Below are 6,354 nucleotides of genomic sequence, written 5' to 3'. Positions count from 1 at the left end.
GCACGGAGGTTCATGACATTGTACAGAAGGCAGGGATCAAGATGATACCCAAGAAAAAGAAGTGCAAAAACACAAAATGGTTGTTTGAGAAGGCCTCACAAATAGCTGAGTAAAGAAGAGAAGTGAAAATCAAAGGAGAAAAGGAAAGATATACCCATTCAAATGCAGAGTTCCAAAGAATAGCAAGGAGAGATAAGAAAACCTTCCTCGGAGATCAGAAAAAAAGCCTTCCTTGGCAAAGAAATAGAGGAAAAAATAGAATGGGAAAGACTAGAGCTCACTTCAAGAAAATTAGAGATACCAAGAAAATATTTCATGCAAAGAGGAGCACAATAAAGGACAAAAGTGGTATGGACCTAATAGAAGCAGAAGATATTGAGAAGAGGTGGCAAGAATACACAGAAGAGCTGTACAAAAAAGATCTTCATGACCCAGATAACCACAATGGTGTGATCACTCACCTAGAGCCAGACATCCTCGAAGGTGAAGTCAAGTGGGCCTTAGGAAGCATCACTGCGAACAAAGCTAGTGGAGGTGATGGAATTCCAGTTGAGCTATTTCAAATCTTAAAAGATGATGCTGTGAAAATGCTGCACTCAGTATGCCAGCAAATTTGGAAAACTCAGCACTGGCCATGGGACTGGAAAATGTCAGTTTTCATTCCAATCACAAAGAAAGGCAATGCCTAAGAATGCTCAAACTACCACACAATTGCACTCATCTCATATGCGAGTTAACTAATGCTCAAAATTCTCCAAGCCAGGCTTCAGCAATACATGAGCCATGAACTTCCAGATGTTCAAGTTGGTTTTAGAAAAGGGAGAAGAACCAGAGATCAAATTGCCAACATCTGTTGGAAAAAATTTGAAAAAACAAGAGAGTTCCAGAAAAAAAAAAAAAAACATCAATTTCTGCTTTAATGACTATGCCAAAGCCTTTGACTGTGTGGATCACAATAAACTGTGGGAAATTCTGAAAGAGATGGGAATACCAGACCACCTGACCTGCCTCTTGAGAAATCTGTATGCAGGTCAGAAAGCAACAGTTAGAACAACAGTCTGGTTCCAAATTGGGAAAGGAGTCTGTCAAGGCTGTATCTTGTCACCCTGCTTATTTAACTGATATGCAGAGTACATCATGAGAAAAACTGGGCTGGATGAAGCACAAGCTGGAATCAAGATTGCTGGGAGGAATATCAACATCCTCAGATATGCAAATGACACCACCCTTATGGCAGAAAGTAAAGAAGAACTAAAGAACCTCTTGATGAAAGTGAAAGAGGAGAGTGAGAAGGTTGGCTTAAAGCTCAACATTCAGAAAACTAAGGTCGTGTCATCTGGTCCCATCACTTCATAGCAAAAAGATGGGGAAACAGTGGAAACAGTGATAGACTTTATTTTTGGAGCTCCAGAATCACTGCAGATGGTGACTGCAGCCATGAAATTAAAAGACACTTACCCTTTGGAAGGAAAGTTATTACCAACTTAGAAAGCATATTAAAAAGCAGAGACTACTTTTCCAGCAAAGGTCCATCTAGTCAAGCCTATCATTTTTCCAGTAGTTATGTATGGATGTGAGAGTTGGACTATAAAGAAAGCTGAGCACTGAAGAATTGTTGCTTTTTAACTGTGGTGTTGGAGAAGACTCTTGAGAGTCCCTTGAACAGAAAGGAGATCCAACCAGTTCATCCTAAAGGAAATCAATCCTGAATATACATTGGAAGGGCTAATGTTGAAGCTGAAATTCCAATACTTTGGCCACCTAATGTGAAAAACTGACTCATTTGAAAAGACCCTGATGCTGGGAAAGATTGAAGGTGGGAGAAGAAGGGGATGACAGAGGATGAAATGGTTGGATGGCATCACCAACTCAGTGGACATGAGTTTGAGTAAACTCCAGGAGTTGGTGATGAACATGGAGGTCTGACATGCTGCAGTCCACAGGTTGCAAAGTGTCAGCCACAACTGAGTGACTGAACTGAGCTGAGTAGAATTTACTGGTAAAAACATGGGCTATGGAGTCAACTTGTTGAATTCCCATTCTGGCTTTAACAATTTTGATCCATGCACTCTGGACAATGTTTCTTAATATTTCTGGGCTTCATTTTTTTTTTTTTGGTCAAAATGGATTCCTTTTATAGGTAGGTTTATTTTGAGGATTATGCAACAGAAAGTATGCACTATGGAACATATTGTTCTCCATACATGTCTGTGTGTGTTTGTGTGCATGCTCAGTCGTTTCTGACACTTTGTACATCCATGGACTGGGTAGTCATCAATAAATGGTAGCTATTAGTCATTAAGTAAAGAATCATAGAGAATGGCATTCAATATATTCCTTATCATCCACCTAAATGACTCAATGGATTATATAAGTAATAGTACCTAAAATAGTAAATATCCACACTTTTCTGGTCATTGGTATTTCCTTTTTCTTTCTTGTCATTTATGAATCATAAGTCTAGTTTTGGCACATGATTGCCCAAATAAGAAAGCAGAGTTTTGATGGTTATAAATAAATGTATAATACAGAGTCTATATACCTTTGAAGGAAGAACTATTTTAGAAAGAGCATCAGTGTCATGGCTCTTCTGCTCAATAATGCAGGCAGGATTTATATTATTTGTAGACTGGTGCCATTTCCTTAAGAGATTATACATATAGGTGAGTATTAAATAATTGCTTTGTTAGATAGTATTTTGCACTAAATGAGTTCTCTGGAGAAATAACAATTGGGTACAATGCAGATTTGCCATGGAGCCCAACTGGTTTCTAGTGCTTTTCTTTTTTAGATTCAGTGTCAATATTTTCCTTCATACATTGGGAAGTCTACATCATAATATTGATGTCTGCCATCGATACTCATGCCATATTCTGTTACCCGTAATATTTGCTTAATCCAATTTAACACAGTTTCTTCCACACAATTATCATAACTTTGTGCCAAAACCTATTACCATCTCACTTTGGGTTATGGGTTGAAAAGTTTATTTAATATCCCTATATCAAAATCTTGACTCCCAGTACTTCTGAATATGACTGAATTTGTAGATATAGTTTTTAAAGAGGAAATTAAATTGTAATCGGTTCAAATAGTGCATCCTAACCCAAGATATGGAGAAGGCAATGACACCCCACTCCAGTACTCTTGCCTGGAAAATCCCATGGATGGAGGAGCCTGGTGGGCTGCAGTCCATGGGGTCGCTGGGAGTCAGACACAACTGAGCGACTTCACTTTCACTTTTCACTTTCATGAATTGGAGAAGGAAATGGCAGCCCACTCCAGTGTTCTTGCCTGGAGAATCCCAGGGACAGGGGAGCCTGGTGGGCTGCCGTCCATGGGGTCGCACAGAGTCGGACATGACTAAAGCAACTTAGCAGCAGCAGCAACCCAAGATGACTGGTATCTTTTTTAAGAAAGGAGATTAGAACACAAGAATACACACAGGAAAGACTGTGAGAGACACAGGAGGTGATGGCCGTCTATAAGCCAGACAGAAGCTTCAAAATGAAACCAACCCTACTAACGTTTTGATCTTGAATTACTATCCTCCAAACTGGAAGGAAATCAGTCTCTTTTGTTTAAGCCACCCCAGTCTGTGGTACTTAGTTTTAGCAGCCCTCGCAAACTAATACATTCTGCCTTCAGTAGACAAAGAGACTGCTTTCATATTCAAAGGAAGTTTTGGTTCTTTGAAGAGTAGTATCATTTTTAATATATTTCAAACATTTATAGTATACGTTCAAAATGTGCACAAAACATAAGTTTACAATTTATTGAATTTTTTTCAAAGTAAAAATGCCTTTATGACCAAACTTCTAAACCGAGTAGAAGACCAACACTACATCAGACAAACTTCTCCTCTTCTTTCTGAGTCAGTATTCCTCAACTTAGATGAATCTTTACTGTTAGCACTCTACAAAGTTTGTGTATTTTACTGAATTTTACACAACTGAAATCAAACAGAACACATTCTTTGATGTATAGTCTTCTGGTGAAAACTCTGTTGATATCTGAACATTATGTTGATGATTGTTTTAGCTTGTTTTGACTGCTATAGTAATTATAACATAAGCATTTATTTATCACTGTTCTGAAAGCTGGAAGTCTAAGATTGGATTGGGTTCTGATGAGAGCATTCTTCCTGGTTTGTAGATGGCTGTCTTTTTGCTGTGCCCACACATCACATGGGGCAAGGGAGTGCCCTGGGCTCTTTTATGAGGGCACTAATCCAGTTCATGGGCTTCCCTCGTAGCTCAGAAAGTAAAGAATATTCCTGCAATGCAGGAGTCCTGAGTTTGATCCTTGTGTAGGGAATGTTCCCTGGATCAGGAAATGGCAACCCACTCCAGTATGTGAAGAACCACATGGACAGAGGAGCCTGGCGGGTTACAGTCCATGGGGTCACAGAGTCGGACACGACTAAGCATGAGCAGGCACTAATTCAGTTCATGAGGGCAAAGCAAAGCCTTCATGACCTAATGACTTCCCTAAAGCCCCCGCATTCTAAATAGCAATGGTTCTTTTATTACTGTAAGTGTAGAGATCAACTTGACAACATTCACTGAATCATGGAGAAAGCAAAGGTATTCCAAAAAACCATCTACTTCTGGATTGTACTCCAACTATAACAAAAAATCTGGAACAAACAACCTCATTTAAAATGTGTAAATCTGAACACCTGGCCAAAGAAAATACAAAGATAGTATATCAGCATATCAAAAATACTCAAAATCATATACTGTAATGAAATTGCAAACTAAAACAACAGTGAAGTAGCAGTGCACACCTATTAGATCCAGGAAACTCAAAAAAGGGGGGTGGGGGGAGGGGCTTCTCTGGTGGCTCAGTGGTAAAGGATCTGCCTGACAATGCAAAACACTGAAGTTCAATCCCTTTCCCAGGAAGATCCCACATGCCACAGAGAAACAGCTGGATTTTTCCTCAGCTAAATAAGGCTCACCTGTGACCTGAACACTACATGTCTAGTACTTAGTAAACAGCTTTGAAAAAGTACCCAGACAAAAATTGTCACACAATTAGACACAGGAGCTCTACTTTTAATAGCTAAAAACTTTCAAATATCAGGATGTCTTCGGTAGATGACTGTGTAAGCAAATTGGGATACATCCAAAGTGAAGGGGAGCAAATGCTACCCCAAAATATACCCCTTCAGCATGAGAATTCACTGGACTTAATTAACGTTTTTTTTTTAGAGGACACATGATCATCTCTGAAACCCAATTTCAAGATGGCTCTTCTGAGTCACATTTACAAGAGAAATCTCATTTCAAAGGAATTCTCTGTATATATCAGATAGAAGGATGACAGTCTTGTGAAACTCTTTTTTTATCAATAGGGAAAGCTAAGATGTAAATCTGTACAACAACCATACCCTTCCTTTCCTTTAGTTTTATTTTTAAATATTTATTTGTTTTTTTATTTGGCTGCGCCAGGTCAACCTTCATTGAGGCAAGCCAGATATTTAGCTGTGGCATGCAAACTCTTAGTTGTGGCATGGGAGATCTAGTTCTCTGATCAGGGATGGAACCTGGGCCTCCTTCTTAAGTAGTGTCCAGTCTTAGCCACTGGACCACCAGGAAGCCTCTGTTTTGTTTTTAGACGAAGCCAGTATCTAAGGTGATATCTTGGGCCATTTCAGTCAATGACTCAGTTTCCTGAGTTTCTCCAAAGCACGCACAAGGTGCACATTATTAAACTGGTTTGCAAAACAAGTAAAGGTAGTTCATACTACAACACTGTATGCTTACAAATATGTAAATGGCAAATCACATGTTATTTATTTTTAATTACTATGGGGAAAAAGAATGTAGTATTGATACATGTTACAAAATGAATAAACATTAAAAACATCTTTAGTGAAAAAATCCATATAGAAAAGGCCACCCAGATCCCATATTCACCACGTCTGCTTTACATCCACCACGTTTGTCCAAATGACTGAAAATCTCAGTAACAGTCTTAAAAAAAATTGGATGAGGATGGGAAAAAGGATACATTCACACAATTGGACAATTGCTGAAGGTGGAAGTGGGGCTGTGGATTACATTATAATGTAGAAACTATATGATTTCCTGATTTTGGAGATTATGTGTTGGTTCCACAGGAGAAGGCACCCATTTTGGATAAAAAGCATGGAGTATTTTAGGTGATGTGGCAAATGTGAGGTGTTTTGTTTGTTTGTTTGTTTGTTTTTACCATTATTAACAGTTTCCTGCACATTTTAAGTTACTGAAAAGTAAATTATTTTTCAAAACAACCATGTCAATACCACAAAAGAAAATCAGATCAGACAGGCTTGAAACTTTGTTATAGAGGCCAAGAATTACCCAG

The sequence above is a fragment of the Bos taurus genome, chromosome 23, assembly GCF_002263795.3.
Source record: "Bos taurus isolate L1 Dominette 01449 registration number 42190680 breed Hereford chromosome 23, ARS-UCD2.0, whole genome shotgun sequence".
NCBI classification, from domain to species: Eukaryota; Metazoa; Chordata; class Mammalia; order Artiodactyla; family Bovidae; genus Bos; species Bos taurus.
This window is presented reverse-complemented; position numbering follows the sequence as displayed.